This window comes from Halichoerus grypus, chromosome 3, assembly GCF_964656455.1.
Source record: "Halichoerus grypus chromosome 3, mHalGry1.hap1.1, whole genome shotgun sequence".
NCBI classification, from domain to species: Eukaryota; Metazoa; Chordata; class Mammalia; order Carnivora; family Phocidae; genus Halichoerus; species Halichoerus grypus.
Genome location: NC_135714.1, coordinates 94,864,702 through 94,880,704, shown reverse-complemented (window position 1 = coordinate 94,880,704; position 16,003 = coordinate 94,864,702). Strand labels below are relative to the sequence as shown.

Genomic DNA, 16,003 nt, shown 5'->3' with positions numbered 1-16,003 from the left:
ATATAAGGTTTCTGTTCAGTTAGCTATTGGTGCATGATAAATCACCTCAAAATTTAGTGACTTAAAACAAAACAATTATTTTGTTATCTTTCAAGATTTTTGTGGATCATTGTTTCAGGAAATGTTCACCTGGGGGTTCTGTCTTGGGGTGTTTATATAAATACAGTCAAACAGCGGCTGAGCCTGGAGTATTGGTGGCATCTGGGTGCTGGATGAGCTGGTGGTTAGTCTAGCCTCTCTCTCTGAATGGAAGACTAGTTTGGTCTTCTTGACAGCATGATGCCATCATGGCAATTGGAATATTTAGCCTGACACCTGATGGCTTCAAAATATGAGTATCTCAGTATTCCAGCTAAAAAAGCAGAAGCTGCATTGTCTTTTATGACCTACGCTTGGAAGTTATATAGCATAATTTCTGACACATTCTGACAGTTACAAGTGATTTAAAAACCCATTCAGATTTAAGGGAAGGAGAATTATACCATACTTTGTGATGGGAAATGACAAGATCTAGAAAGGCATTTCGGTAAGAGATGATATTGTGGTCATCTTTGGAAAATAAAATTTGCCAAAGTATTATTTTAAAAATTAAATAAATCCATACTAAAAGATATGCCAAGCAAAAGTAAAAAGAAATTAAAAAAAAAAAAGGTGCAAAGTAATTTTGGCAAAATAACATACTTTGAGTTAATTCAAAGAAAACAAATGATTGATATGTGACAAAAGTAATTAATTTGAAATACTGCATCACAATTACACATGCCATAAAAATCACAGAAATGTGGGATCATGCTGTATTTATCCTTCTGTGACTGATTTATTTTACTTAGTGTATCTTCCAGGTCCATCCATATTGTTGCTAATCGTTGGTTTTCTTTCTTTTTTTTTAAGGGGGTGCATGAGCAGGGGGAGGGGCAGAGGGAGAAAAAGGCTCCCCACTGAACAGGGAGCCCCAACATGGGGCTCGATCCCAGGACGCTGGGATCATGACCTGGGCTGAAGGCAGATACTCACCTGAATGAGCCACCCAGGTGCTCCTTGTCTTTTTGATTATAGCCATTCTAACAGGTATGAGGTGATAGTCAAACTTCTAGAAGCATAAAATAGAATGGTGGTTGCCAGATTAAGGGAGGGAGAAATGGGAAGTTTTTGTTCAATGGTAAAGATACAGTTAAACAAGATGAATAAGTTCTAGACATCTGCTTATAACATAATGCCTATAGTTAGCAATACAGTATTGTGCACTTAAAGATTTGTTACAATGGTAGCTCTCATGTTAAGTGTTCCTACAATAAAAACAAAAAGGAACAAATGGAACTTTGGGAGGTGACAGATATGTTCATATTACCATGACTTTGTTGATGGTATCATGAGTGTATGTATATGTCCAAACTCATCTGGTTGTATGCATTAAATATGTGCAATTTTTTTGCATGTCAATTAACCTCAAAAAAGCTTTAAAAATTATGGAACTGTGATATCGGTATTCAAGTGAATATATGGAAGGAAAGAATAGATAGAAATATTTGGAGAAATGGACAGTGGTATGCAATGTCAATAATACTGATGTGTATTCAGTATTTAATAATTCTATGATTTTTGTAATACATATTATATACATGCATATAAACAGTAGATTTTCAATATACCATACATGACTGTATTATAAGTTGTGGAAAAACAAGAATATTAAACTGGACTATGTCCTATATCATAAACAGAAAAAAATCAATATGGTTTGATCATAAAATATAAACCATATAACCATGAAAGCACTAAAACTTAAAAGATAAATCTTTACATAATATCAAAGGAGGAAGGTCCTAAAGTTGTCCCAAAGGCAAAGACAATTAAATATGTTTTGATATGTAATACTACCTGAAAATATAAACTTATGCCCACAATATAGATGTGATAAAAAACAAATAACCAACTAAGTATGATAATTTTATTATACAAAATTTAAAAATTTTTAAAAACTCAATAACTCATATTTAAAAATAATTCCAAATCAAATTTTGAAAACCAAAGTCCAAAATAATTGAATTAATTCTACCAAATATCGTGTCTATGCAAGTTAGCCTTTAATTATTATTCTCCCTGAATATTTGTTCTAACCTTTTTTAAATTCTTTTTTGAGTATAGTTGGCAGTCAATGTTACATTAGTTTCCGGTGTACAACATAGTGATTCAACTTCTCTGTATGTTACCTATGCTCACCACAGTGTAGCTATCATCTGTCACCATACAACTCTACTACAGTATCATTGACTGTCTTTTAGCCCCATGACTTATTCATTCCATAACTGGAAGCCACTCTCCTTCACCCATTTTTACCATACCCCGACTCCTTCCCCTCTGGCAACCATCTGGTTATTCTCTGTATTTACAGGTCTGATTCTGCTTTTTGTTTCTTTGTTTACTCATTTTTGTTGTTGTTGTTTTTAGATTTCACATATGAGTGAAATCATGTGGTATTTGTCTTTCTCAGTCTGACTTATTTCACTTAACATAATACCCTCTAGTTCCATCCAAATGGCATGGTCTCATCTGTTCTAACTTACTAACTTTCAATTTTTTGGTATTCTTAATTTTTAGATATGTCAATTAAAATAACGTATCATTTCACTTTCGCCCAACTTTGTAAATGTTAAAGTGCTTATTTTTCAGGTCAAAATATTCTTTGCAAGTTATAAAAATTTACATAATAATCTTCAGCAATTAGATCATTTATATTTAATATGATTATTGACATGACAAGGTTTATTGCTATTATTAATGGCTCCTTTCACTTAACAAGTAAGTTGCATCAAATAGAAGACAGTAAAGTATTATTAAGTTCTTACATAATACTTAAACTCAGATATAAAAACAAGTGAAATGAAACTTACTCTCCAAGATATATAAATTCAAATTGATGAGAATTTTAGTTCTCTGCCAATAACAATCAAGTTTTAAAGCCACATATATGTATATAAAGTATACATAGCTATATAAAATGTATACATATCTATGCTTATTCATATCAAGATGTCAGAGAGCGCCGATGAATGTCAATAAAATGCACATAAACCTTCTAGTACAGTTGATTAGAAGTTCATTAGCCATCAAGATACATAATTGACCATTTTCATTAGTATTAAAATCCTTCCACTTGACATCCTGTCACTCATGAAGATGAACAGAAAATGCAGTTGCATTGGCAATCAAGTAATGAGCAATAAAGTATAAAGACCATTTAAGAAAAAAGAAATCTAAACATTTATAGTTGATATAAACAGAAGACAAACAGAACCACCAAGTCATGTACAAAATTCCAAGTGTTTAAATAAACCTCACATATTTTAAAAAGTATATACTATGGGGGCGCCTGGGTGGCTCAGTCAATTAAGCGTCTGCCTTCAGCTCAGGTCATGATCCCGGGGTCCTGGGATCGAGCCCCACATTGGGCTCCCTGCTCAGTGGGGAGCCTGCTTCTCCCTCTCCCACTCCCCCTGCCTGTGTTCCCTCTCTCGCTATGTCTTTCTCTGTCAAATAAATAAAATCTTTAAAAAAAAAAATAAAAATAAAAAAATAAAAAGTATATACTATGTGTCTTTGTCACTGGCAGGAGGTAATAATCTGGAGGAATCATTTAATATAAAATTTATTAGTTATTATTGTATTCCTAAAGTTATTCTAAGTGCTTTATACATATTAAGTATTTTAAATCTCATGACTCCCCTATGAGGGCCATATGATTATTTGTATTTTATTGCTGAGGCACAGAAATGTTAAGTAGTTTGCACAATGTCACACAGTACATGAGGAGTGTAACCATTATTCCAACCAAAATAGTCTCGTTGCATAAACTGTGCCCTTAGGCATCATGCTACACTGAGTGTCCTTATGTCCTGCAAGGCAGTGCTATTGCAGCAGCAGAAGAAGGAAGCATAATCTTGAGGGGGAGACCTGGTACACATAGACAAGCAGCCTCAAGGCAATATTAGAAAATACAAACTAAGAACCTCTGAAAAGCAAGTTAAGTTCATATTCCACATAACAGACAAGCAAAAACTAAAAGTCCATGGAATCTAAATTCAAAATTTGATTACTAATATGTAACAAAAAATAATAATGATAGGTAACAGTAGGGCAGCGCCAGGCAGAATAAACAGCATGTTCCACATTTCGGTTTCTGTTATGATCTACAGTTGTGTAAATCAGGTGAGGAAGTAAATAAATGTTTGCACATGGTTAATCAGAGAGAAAACATGACACTAGAAAAAAGACGCCATAAATACTGAAAATCTTTGATATTAATAAATGGAAAAACACTGTACCTACAAGGGTTTTCTTTTATGTGTGTCTTAAAAAAAGAAAAAAGAAAAAGAAAAGAAGGAAAGAAAAATAAAAGGGAGAAAGGAAGGAAAGAATTAATAGAAAGAACTAAAAGAAAGAAATGAAGGAGAAAAAAGAAAGCAAGAAAAGAAAAACAAGAAGAAGGAAATAAAAGAAAAGAAAAGACAAGCTCCAAAGATATTCATCACATTAGACCTCATCTGTCAATCCCAGTGCACGTTTCAGGCCAGATCGCTATTATCACCATCTCTCAAATGGGTTAGTCTCTATACTCTTTACTTTTTCCTTGTGTCTGTTCCTTTTTACATGATGTTGCTTTAATCAAAAGCTTCTTTCGGGCGCCTGGGTGGCTCAGTTGGTTAAGCGACTGCCTTCCGCTCAGGTCATGATCCCGGAGTCCTGGGATCGAGTCCCGCATTGGGCTCCCTGCTCGCCAGGGAGTCTGCTTCTCCCTCTCACCCTACCCCTCTTGTGCTCTCTCTCTCTGTTTCAAATAAATAAAATAAAATCTTTAAAAAAAAAAAAAAAGCTTCTTTCTTCAACACCAACTCAAACAGCATATGTACTTCATGCCAAGTCTATTCCACTCTTGCATGAAACTTTGACTAATTTTAGACCACATATCAGGAATATAGTTATTCTATAGATGACCCTATTCAGTATCTTTTGTGGTCCAGAAAGTGTGATAGGACTTAAAAATATAAATAAAGCTCAAGTTCCTAAAGCTTGAATATACTCAACACACTCATGATTCAGACTATAAAATAATCAAAGAAATCAAAGTGCAATGTTTAAGTGATTTTATAGATGCACAGAATGCAAAAGGAATCATGTCAGAGATTTCTCTAATTCATCAAGATGGGTTCAGAGAAAACTTTCTAAAGTAAACCCTGTTTGACCTGAGAAAAATAAAATGAATAAATACACAAAAGTGAGAAACTGCACTATCCAATTTGCATGTAGAATATACACTTGTATATAAGTAGAAGATTAATCTAAAGAGAAAAAAACAAGACAAAGCTTTACACACTAAGCTGTTTGAACTTTATCCTGAAAGCTTTGGGAAGGCACCGAAGGCTTTGCAGGGAAGTGTCCTGATCAAATTTGTTTTTTTTATTTTAGAAAGGTCATTCTGGAATTAGTATGGAAAATACATTACCTAGGAGCCACCTGAGAGGTAGCAAAAATAGATATGAGTCTTTTCCTGATAAATTCACATGAGAAATGGTAAGAGTCTGAACTACAGCTGTGAGAGAGGGAAGGGAGAAAAAAGATTTGTGAGATAATGACTGATAGAACCTGCAACATTTATTGACATGAGAGAATGTGTAAATTAAGCGATATGATGACCAAGAGTCTAACTGAAGAAAATGAACGAAAGGCAAATTAGTCACTGAGATAGAGAATATCGGAGAAAAATATTTTCTGAGGAAGTGGCAGAGTCTGATTGGAGACGTAATGAATTTGAGGTATCAGTGAGATATCCAAACTACTTGAGAACAGGCTCTTGGCTCTGGGTTTCCAAAGCCAAAAACTATGCCTGCCACACAATAATACCCCCATTACAATTTATTACATGAATGAGTGTTGAATGAGATAATTTTGAATGAATATGAAATAGAAATGTGTTACAGCTTGCTAAAGACAAGAGTCATCAGACAAGGCCAGGAAAATAGATGTGTTTGACCAGGAATTGGTTATCTGTGGCAGAGGTATCTGATCAAGGGGAGAGCTTCAAGAATAATATCATAAAGTTTAGTAGCAAAAATTAAATAAAAGAGAGGTCCCAGAAAGTGGGAGAAAATCTAGCAGGCAGTGGTGTCCCAAAAGCTGAGGGAAAAGTGATTCGAGAAGGAGGAGATTCCATGAGTAACAGTGTTTCAGAATAGTTATTTAATAATATAATATCAGGACAAAAACACAAAAACAAAACAAAGTGGCCTTTCTGTTTGCTAATACGGATGAAGTTTAGGAATTCATCAAGAGCTGAATTTTTCTTTTATTTTGCTTTGTATCTTACAACTCAACACAATATTCTACAATGTAGCTACTTAAGAAATACACACTTGGTCTTAAAAATAATCTCTAAGATCCAGTAGGGCAGAGGCAATACTCAAATCTGATTCGTTGTATGTGCAAGTGCATGCGTGTGCACACACATTTTAAAGATAGGGCTTTGGATTTAGAGAAACTTCAATTGCCATTCCAGCTGTGTACACTTGGATCTCTGAGTAGTTTCCTATTTGATATAATTGGCAAAGTAATACATGCTCCCAGGGAAGTTTTAATCACTAAACAAAATAACAAATACAAAGCACTCAAAACAATGTTTGAAACTTAGTAGATGCTGAATAATGGGCAGCTGTTTTGAATGTCAGAGTTTAGAATCTTCTCAGTTAAATGCATTCATTCATTGAGATTTAAGTCTGAATGCAAATCTATTCTTTCACAGATTCTGAGTACCTGATTTAATATTCTGAGAAAGACATGAAGGAGGAAAATGAGAAGCACTAGTTTGTACTATGGATTCTCTAAAGTATAGTACTGCCTGGCAATGTTAGCTAGAGCCTTACCTAAAACATGCGTAAAGAATTCATTACCAGAAAGAACATAAACTTTTTAATAAACAATTTTGAACATATTCAGAATCCAGCATCCAGTCATGAATGAGTACATGAAAGTTCCTTCTTCCCTGATCTTTTTCCTTCTTTCATTAATCCCTCTTTCCTCCCACCTCTCTGATAAATCTACTAGCATCAACTGTCCCACCTTCTTACCTCTTGTGGTCAGATTCCAAAAGACCATTCTTTCTCGCTTTTTCCAAAAAGTGATGAATCATGGCATTCCCCCATATAAATTAGCTTGTGCCATCTCTTTTCTTCAGACTGTAGCTTCTGTAAGACAAATCCAAAATTAATTTGTTCTTATATACATTTCAAGTATTATTCAAGTATCATTTCAAATATTCAAGTATTATTATGTTAAAAGACCCTACCACAACAGGGTTAGATGGAAATCAACACCATGGACAAAGATTATCGTTGCATCACACCAATTAATAGAATAAAAAATCTTACAAAGGTCATAGAAATGACTACTTTAGAAAATCTCAGTCTTTACTACTACATAAAACTAAATAAATGTATTATACAGTTAAATATAATACAATATAATATACTAAAACTATAATGGGTCTCTTTTTTTAAGATTTTTTATTTTTTTTTTATTTTTAAGTAATCTCTACACCCAACATGGGGCTCAAACTCACAACCCTGAGATCAAGAGTTGCATTCTCTATCAACTAAGCCAGCCAGGCACCCCTATAATGGGTCTCTTAATCAATTTTCCTTCTCTAAAGACCGGGTTCTATTTTTTTTCAATCTTGATTGCCTCTTGCTAATCCTCATCTGAATATTACTGACTTACTTTAACCCTGGTACTTGGATGTGCTATTCCTAAACTGGAATCCTTATTTCTATTTGTAAAAAGGGTTTTCATCTGTTATGAGGTAGATCAAAATTCATTTTAAATGTAGTCTTTTTCAATTGCCTTCCTAAAGCATTTTGTTCCTATATATTCTGCAAAAGCCCTGCAGCTCATTACACTATAACCTGGAAATGGCTCTCTTCATAGAATAACAGCTCTGTTTTCTGACCTAAATATTGTGCTTTCATGAACTGTATATATGGTTGTTGTTGGTTTAATGAACTTGGCATTTGGGCAGAAATATGGAAACAAGATCTCTATTGCATGGTACCTCAAAGTGCCTCCTTAGAGTTCCTGTGATGAATGTGTTCCTACCAGGTTATCTTTAACACAATATTGGTACATAGAAAACAACTGACAAATTATTTTTAACACAGGCCAGCCTAGAACAATTTAAAATGCATAAAGTATGGAAAGTAACCTAAGACTTTAAAAGTATAGAATGGGGGGGAGGAGCAAGATGGCAGAGGAGTAGGGGACCTAAATTTCATCTGGTCCCAGAAATTCAGCTAGATAGGGATCAAACCATTCTGAACACCTACGAACTCAACAGGAGATTGAAGAAAAGAATAGCAGCAACTCTCTGAACAGAAAAGCGACCACTTTCTGGAAGCAGGGACCCAACAAGCGGCAGATCCAGGGAGACTCCCCTTCCTCCCCCCGGGAGTAGAGGCACGGGAGTGCACCGCAGGGATCTGCAGGGTTTGGAGACTCCACAGGGGGTCGGGTGCCAGAGATAGAAACACGGGGTCACAGGCCGGGTGAGCACGGAGTGCGGCAGGAGACCAGGGAGATGGGAGTGATTGACTGCTTTTCTCTGGGGGCTCACTGAGGAGTGGGGCCCCACGTTCTCGGCTCCTCCAGGACTGAGATTGGGAGGCTCCCATTTTCACTCTCAAGGAAAGCTTGCAGGGAACAAAAGCTCCCGAGAGGAAACCCAAGCAGATTACTTAGCCCGGAGCCGGCAAGGGCGGGGCAATTCTGCCTCTGGCAAAGACATCTGGGAACCATGGCAATAGGCCCCTCCCCCAGAAGTACAGCAAGAACAGCCAGCCAAGACCAAGTTTATCAATCAATGAGAACGGCAGAACTCCAGCGCTAGGGAAATACAGCACACAGAATTCATGGCTTTTTTCCCATGATTCCTTAGTCTTTCAAAGTTAATTTTTTTAATTTTCTTTTTTTTTTCAATTTTTCTTTTTCCCTTTTTCAACCAACATCGTATCAATCCCTTTTTAAAAAATCTTTTTTATTTTCATTTTTAGAGTCATATTCTATCCCTTCATAGTAGTTAACCTAATTTTTGGTATATATAAGTTGTTCTCTCTTTAAAATTTTGGGATATAGTTTCTTCTAACAGACCAAAATATACCCTAAATCTCTAGTGTATGGCTTTGTTCTAGTCTCCTGCCTGATCACATTCTCTCCCCCACACTTTTTTTTTAATTTCTCTTCTTTCTTTTTTCAACCAGCTTCTTGTCTTATTAATTCCTCTTATAAAATCTTTTATAATTTTCATCTTTACAGTCATATTTCATCCCTTCGTCATATTTACCCTTATTTTTGTACATATATAAGTTTTTCTTTCTTTAAAACTTTGGGAGGCACTTTCTTCTAACAGACCAAAATATGCCCAAAATCTAGTGAGTGGCACTGTTCTATGCACCAGCCCTGATCATATCTGATTATATTCTTTTTTTTAATCTTTTTTCTTTTTCTTTTTCTTTTTTCTTCCTTTCCCTTTCTTTTTCCTGGTTTCAGGTCTCTTTTATTTGTTTAGTGTATATTTTTCTAGGTTCATTGTTACCCTGTTAGCATTTTGTTCTCTCATTCATCTATTCTCCTCTGGACAAAATGACAGGATGGAAAAAATCACCTCAAAAAAAAAAGAACAAGAGGCAGTACCGACTGCCAGGGACCTAATCAATACAGACATTAGTAAGATGTCAGAACTAGAGTTCAAAATGATAATTTTAAAGATACTAGCTGGGCTTGAAAAAAGCATGGAAGGTATTAGAGAAACCCTTTCTGGAGAAATAAAATAACTAAAATCTAACCAAGTCGAAATCAAAAAGGCTATTAATGAGGTGCAATCAAAAATGGAGGCTCTAACTGCTAGGACAAGAGAAGAGAAAATTAGGGATATAGAAGACCAAATGATGGAAAATAAAGAAGCAGAGAAAAAGTGAGATAAACAACTACTGGATCATAGGGCAGAATTCAAGAGCTAAGTGATACCATAAGACAAAACAATATTAGAGTAATTAGGATCCCAGAAGAAAAAGAAAGAGAGAGAAGGACAGAAGGTATATTGGAGCAAATTATAGCAGAGAACTTCCCTAATTTGGGGAAAGAAACAGGCATCAAAATCCAGGAGGCACAGAGAACCCCCCTCAAAATCAATAAAAATAGGTCAACACCCCGACATCTAATAGTAAAACTTAATGACTCTCAGAGACAAAAGGAAAAACCTGAAAGCAGCTCAGGACAAGAGATCCTTAAACTATAATGGTAGAAACATTAGATTGGCAACAGACCTATCCACAGAGACCTGGCAGATTGGAAAGGACTGGCATGATATATTCAGAGCACTAACAGAAAAATATGCAGCCAAGAATACTATATCCAGCTAGGCTGTCATTGAAAATAGAAGGAGAGAAAAAAGCTTCCAGGACAAACAAAAACTAAAGGAATTTGCAAACACAAAACCAGCCCTACAAGAAATATTGAAAGGGGTCCTCTAAGCAAAGAGAGAGCCCATAAGTAACATAGACCAGAAAGGAATACAGACAATATACAGTAACAGTCACCTTATAAGCAATAAAATGGCACTAAATTCATATCTTTCAATAGTTACCCTGAATGTAAATGGGCTAAATGCTCCAATCAAAAGACACAGGGTATCAGATTGGATAAAAAAACAAGCCCCATCAATATGCTGTCTGCAAGGGACTCATTTTAGACCGAAAAACACCCCCAGATTGAAAGTGAGGGGGTGGAAAACAATTTACCATGCTAATGGACGCCAAAAGAAAGCTGTGGTGGCAATCCTTATATCAGACAAATTAGATTTTAAACCAAAGACTTTAATAAGAGATGAGGAAGGACACTATATCCTACTTAAAGGGTCTATCCAACAAGAAGATCTAACAATTGTAAATATCTATGTCACTAACATGGGAGCAGCCAATTATATAAGGCAATTAATAACAAAAGCAAAGAAACACATCAACAATAATACAATAATAGTGGAGGACTGTAACACCCCCCTCACTGAAATGGACAGATCATCTAAGCAAAAGATCAACAAGGAAATAAAGACTTTAAATGACACACTGGACCAGATGGATTTTACAGATATATTCAGAATATTCCATCCCAAAGCAACAGAATACACATTCTTCTCTAGTGCCCATGGAACATTCTCCAGAATAGATCACATCCTAGGTCACAAGTCAGGTCTCATCAGGTACCAAAAGACTGGGATCATTCCCTGCCTATTTTCAGACCACAGTGTTTTGAAACTAGAACTCAATCACAAGAGGAAAATCGGAAAGAACTCAAATACATGGAGGCTAAAGAGCATCCTACTAAAGAATGAATGGGTCAACAGGAAATTAAAGGAAATTAAAGAAGAATTAAAAAAATTCATGGAAACAAAAGAAAATGAAAACACAACTGTTCAAAATCTTTGGGAAGCAGCAAAGGCAGTCCTAAGAGGAAAGTATATAGCAATACAAGCCTTTCTCAAGAAACAAGAAAGGTCTCAAATACACAACCTAACCCTACACCTAAAGGAGCTGAAGAGAGAACAACAAATAAAGCCTAAACCCAGCAGGAGAAGAGAAATAATAAAGATCAGAGCAGAAATCAATGAAATAGAAACCAAAAGAACTGTAGAACAGATCAACATAACTAGAAGCTGGTTCTTTGAAAGATTTAATAAGATGGATGAACCCCTGGCCAGACTTATCAAAAAGAAAAGAGAAATGACCCAAATAAATAAAATTATGAATGAAAGGGGAGAGATCACAACCAACACCAAAGAAATACAAACAATTATAAGAACATATTATGAGCAACTCTATGCCAGCAAATTAGATAATCTGGAAGAAATGGATGCATTCCTAGAGATGTATCAACTACCAAAACTGAACCAGGAAGAAATAGAAACCCTGAACAGACCTATAACCACTAAGGAAATTGAAGCAGTCATCAAAAATCTCCCAAAAAACAAGAACCCATGGCCAGATGGCTTCCCAGGGGAATTCTACCAAACATTTAAAGAATTAATATCTATTCTTCTGAAACTGTTCCAAAAAATAGAAATGGAATGAAAACTTCCAAACTCGTTTTATGAGGCCACCATTACCTTGATCCCAAACCCAGACAGAATTACAGACCAATATCCTTGATGAACATGGATGCAAAAATTCTCACAAAAATATTAGTCAATAGGATACAACAGTACATTAAAAGGATTATTCACCACTTCCAAGTGGGATTTATCCCTGGGCTGCAAGGTTAGTTCAACATCTGCATTTCAATCAATATGATACAATACATTTATAAAAGAAAGAACAAGAACCATATGATCCTCTTAATAAATGCAGAAAAAGCATTTGACAAAGTACAGCATCCTTTCTTGATCAAAACTCTTCAGAGCATAGGCATAGAGGGTACATTCCTCAATATCATAAAAGCCATCTATGAAAAACCCACAGCGAATATCATTTTCAATGGGGAAAAGTTGAGAGCTTTCCCCCTAAGGTCAGGAACACGGCAGGGATGTCCACTATCACCACTGCTATTCAACATAGTACTAGAAGTCCTAGCCACAGTGATCAGACAACAAAAAGAAATAAAAGGCATCCAAATTGGCAAAGAAGAAGTCAAACTCTCACTCTTTGCAGATGATAAGATACTTTATGTGGAAAACCCAAAAGACTCCACCCCAAAACTGCTAGAACTCATACAGGAATTCAGTCAAGTGGCAGGATATAAAATCAATGCACAGAAATCAGTGGCATTCCTATACACCAACAACAAGACAGAAGAAAGAGAAATTACGAAGTCGATTCCATTTATAATTGCACCCAAAACCATAAGATACCTAGGAATACATCTAACCAATGAGGCAAAGAATCTGTCTTAGAAAACTATAAAATACTCATGAAAGAAATTGAGGAAGACACAAAGAAATGGAAAAATGTTCCATGCTCATGGATTGGAAGAACAAATATTGTGAAGATGTCAATGCTACCTAGAGCAATCTACACATTCAAATCAATCCCCATCAAAATGCCATCCACTTTTTTCAAAGAAATGGAACAAATAATCCTAAAATTTGTATGGAACCAGAAAAGACCCCGAATAGCCAGAGGAATGTTGAAAAAGAAAAGCAAAGCTGGCGGCATCACAATTCCGGACTTCCAGCTCTATTACAAAGCTGTCATCATCAAGACAGTATGGTAATGGCACAAAAACAGACACATAGATCAATGGAACAGAATAGAGAGCCCAGAAATGGACCCTCAAATCTATGGTCAACTAATCTTCGACAAAGCAGGAAAGAATGTCCAATGGAAAAAAAGACAGTCTCTTCAACAAATGGAGTTGGGAAAATTGGACAGCCACATGCAGAAGAATGAAACTGGACCATTTCCTTACACCACACACAAAAATAGACTCCAAATGGTTGAAAGACCTCAATGTGAGACAGGAGTCCCTCAAAATCCTACAGGAGAACACAGGCAGCAACCTCTTTGACCTCAGCCGCAGCAACTTCTTCTTAGAAACATCGCCAAAGGCAAGGGAAGCAAGGGCAAAAATGAACTATTGGGACTTCATCAAGATAAAAAGCTTTTGCACAGCAAAAAAAACAGTCAACAAAACCAAAAGACAACCGACAGAATGGGAGAAGATATTTGCAAATGACATATCAGATAAAGAGCTAGTATCCAAAATCTATAAAGAACTTCTTAAACTTAACACCCAAAGAACAAATGATCCAATCAAGAAATGGTCAGAAGACATGAACAGACATTTTTCCAGAGAAGACATCCAAATGGCCAACAGACACATGAAAAAGTGTTCAACATCACTCAGCATCAGGGAAATCCAAATCAAAACCTCAATGAGATACCACCTCCCACCAGTCAGAATGGCTAAAATTAACAAGTCAGGAAACGACAGATGTTGGCGGGGATGCGGAGAGAGGGGAACCCTCCTACACTGTTGGTGGGAATGCAAGCTGGTGCAGCCACTCCGGAAAACCGAATGGAGGTTCCTCAAAAAGTTGAAAATAGAGCTACCATACGACCCAGCAATTGCACTACTGGGTATTTACCCCAAAGATACAAATGTACTGATCTGAAGGGGTATGTGCACCCCGATGTTTACAGCAGCAATGTCCACAATAGCCAAACTGTGGAAAGAGCCAAGATGTCTATCGACAGATGAATGGATAAAGAAGAGGTGGTATATATACACAATGGAATATTATGCATCCATCAAAAGGAATGAGATCTTGCCATTTGCAATGACGTGGATGGAACTGGAGGGTATTATGCTGAGCGAAATAAGTCAATCAGAGAAAGACATGTATCATATGATCTCACTGATATGAGGAATTCTTAATCTCAGGAAACAAACTGAGGATTGCTGGAGTGGTGGGGGTGGGAGGGATGGGGTGGCTGGGTGATAGACATTGGGGAGGGTATGTGCTATGGTGAATGCTGTGAATTGTGTAAGACTGTTGAATCACAGACCTGTACCTCTGAAACAAATAATACATTATATGTTAAAAAAAAAAAAAAAAGAAGATAGTAGGAAGGGAAAAATGAAGGGGGGGAAATCGGAGGGGGAGACGAACCATGAGAGACTATGGACTCTAAGAAACAAACTGAAGGTTCTAGAGGGGAGGGGGGTGCGGGGATGGGTTAGCCTGGTGATGGGTATTAAAGAGGGCACGTACTAAACAGAGCACAGGTGTTATACGCAAACAATGAATCATGGAACACTACATCAAAAACTAATGATGTAATGTATGGTGATTAATATAACATAATAAAATTTTAAAAATTAACCATTAGAAAATAAATAAATAAATAAATAAATAAATAAATAATAAAACGTATAGAATATATTTTAGGTGTTTTATGGTTAAAAAATGTGTGATTTTTCTTGCTGTTTTAAGAAAGATGCTTCGAAATTGATTTCTATCCTAAGTTACTACACAATGAAAAGTGCATCATTTAACTCTTTTAAAATAACAGGAAAAATATTTTTGATGTTAATGAATTACCATCAAGAGATGGAAGTAATACACAGCAACACCATGGTGTAACTCTCATAAGTATTCTGACAATTCAGCTTGAAATTTTAACACTGAACTTTGATGATTCTTCGTTCCTTCCATCTGTTTTCCTGGTTGGCTTATATTGTTTATTTCTTCTGTTTTGTTTACAGTTGCTTTCTGAAAGATTTTAATAGCATACTTAGGTTCCGTCTCCCCCCCTACTAACAGTTTGTAAGCTATTTAATTGAAATAAAATCCAACTTCCATTTATAATGAAACTACTAAAAATGGACTTTTTAGGTGATGTAAAATCTGATTTAAAACAAAGAAACCTTGGGGGCGCCTGGGTGGCTCAGTCGTTAAGCGTCTGCCTTTGGCTCAGGTCGTGATCCCAGGGTCCTGGGATCGAGCCCTACGTCGGGCTCCCTGCTCGGCGGGAAGCCTGCTTCTCCTCTCCCACTCCCCCTGCTTGTGTTCCCTCTCTCGCTGTCTCTCTCTCTGTCAAATAAATAAATAAAATCTTATAAATAAATAAATAAATAAATAAATAAATAAAACAAAGAAACCTTGTTGGCAGTCACAGCAATCTGGCACTCAAAGATCTCTGCAAGTTGCACATTTAATTAGAGGGGAAACTCATTAAAGTATCTGGGAATATTGAGATGATGCTATGATTCTAAATAGCTGCGTCCAGCCCTTTGAAGAGCAGTTGGCTGGGACTGTCAGCACCTGCCTTGATTGTCTCTATCTTACCCACAGACACAAATATTCAGAAACATCCTTGCGTGATACAGAATCTTTAGAAGGTAGCATGGGTAGTAGAATTATAATTAAATAAATTTATTATTTTAAAGTAAAATAAAACAACTCAAATAT

The 16,003-nt window shown here is 36.1% G+C and overlaps 1 long non-coding RNA gene across 1 annotated transcript in view; it reads right to left on the bottom strand.

Annotated features, from left to right (window-relative positions):
* The window catches only part of LOC118522453 (uncharacterized), a 71,104-nt gene that overhangs the window by 41,060 nt on the left and 14,041 nt on the right, over nt 1-16,003 (bottom strand). The window contains exon 2 of the long non-coding RNA XR_004910632.2: nt 7,119-7,235. This is a non-coding gene — a long non-coding RNA (uncharacterized LOC118522453). The remainder of the gene's footprint in view (nt 1-7,118; nt 7,236-16,003) is intronic.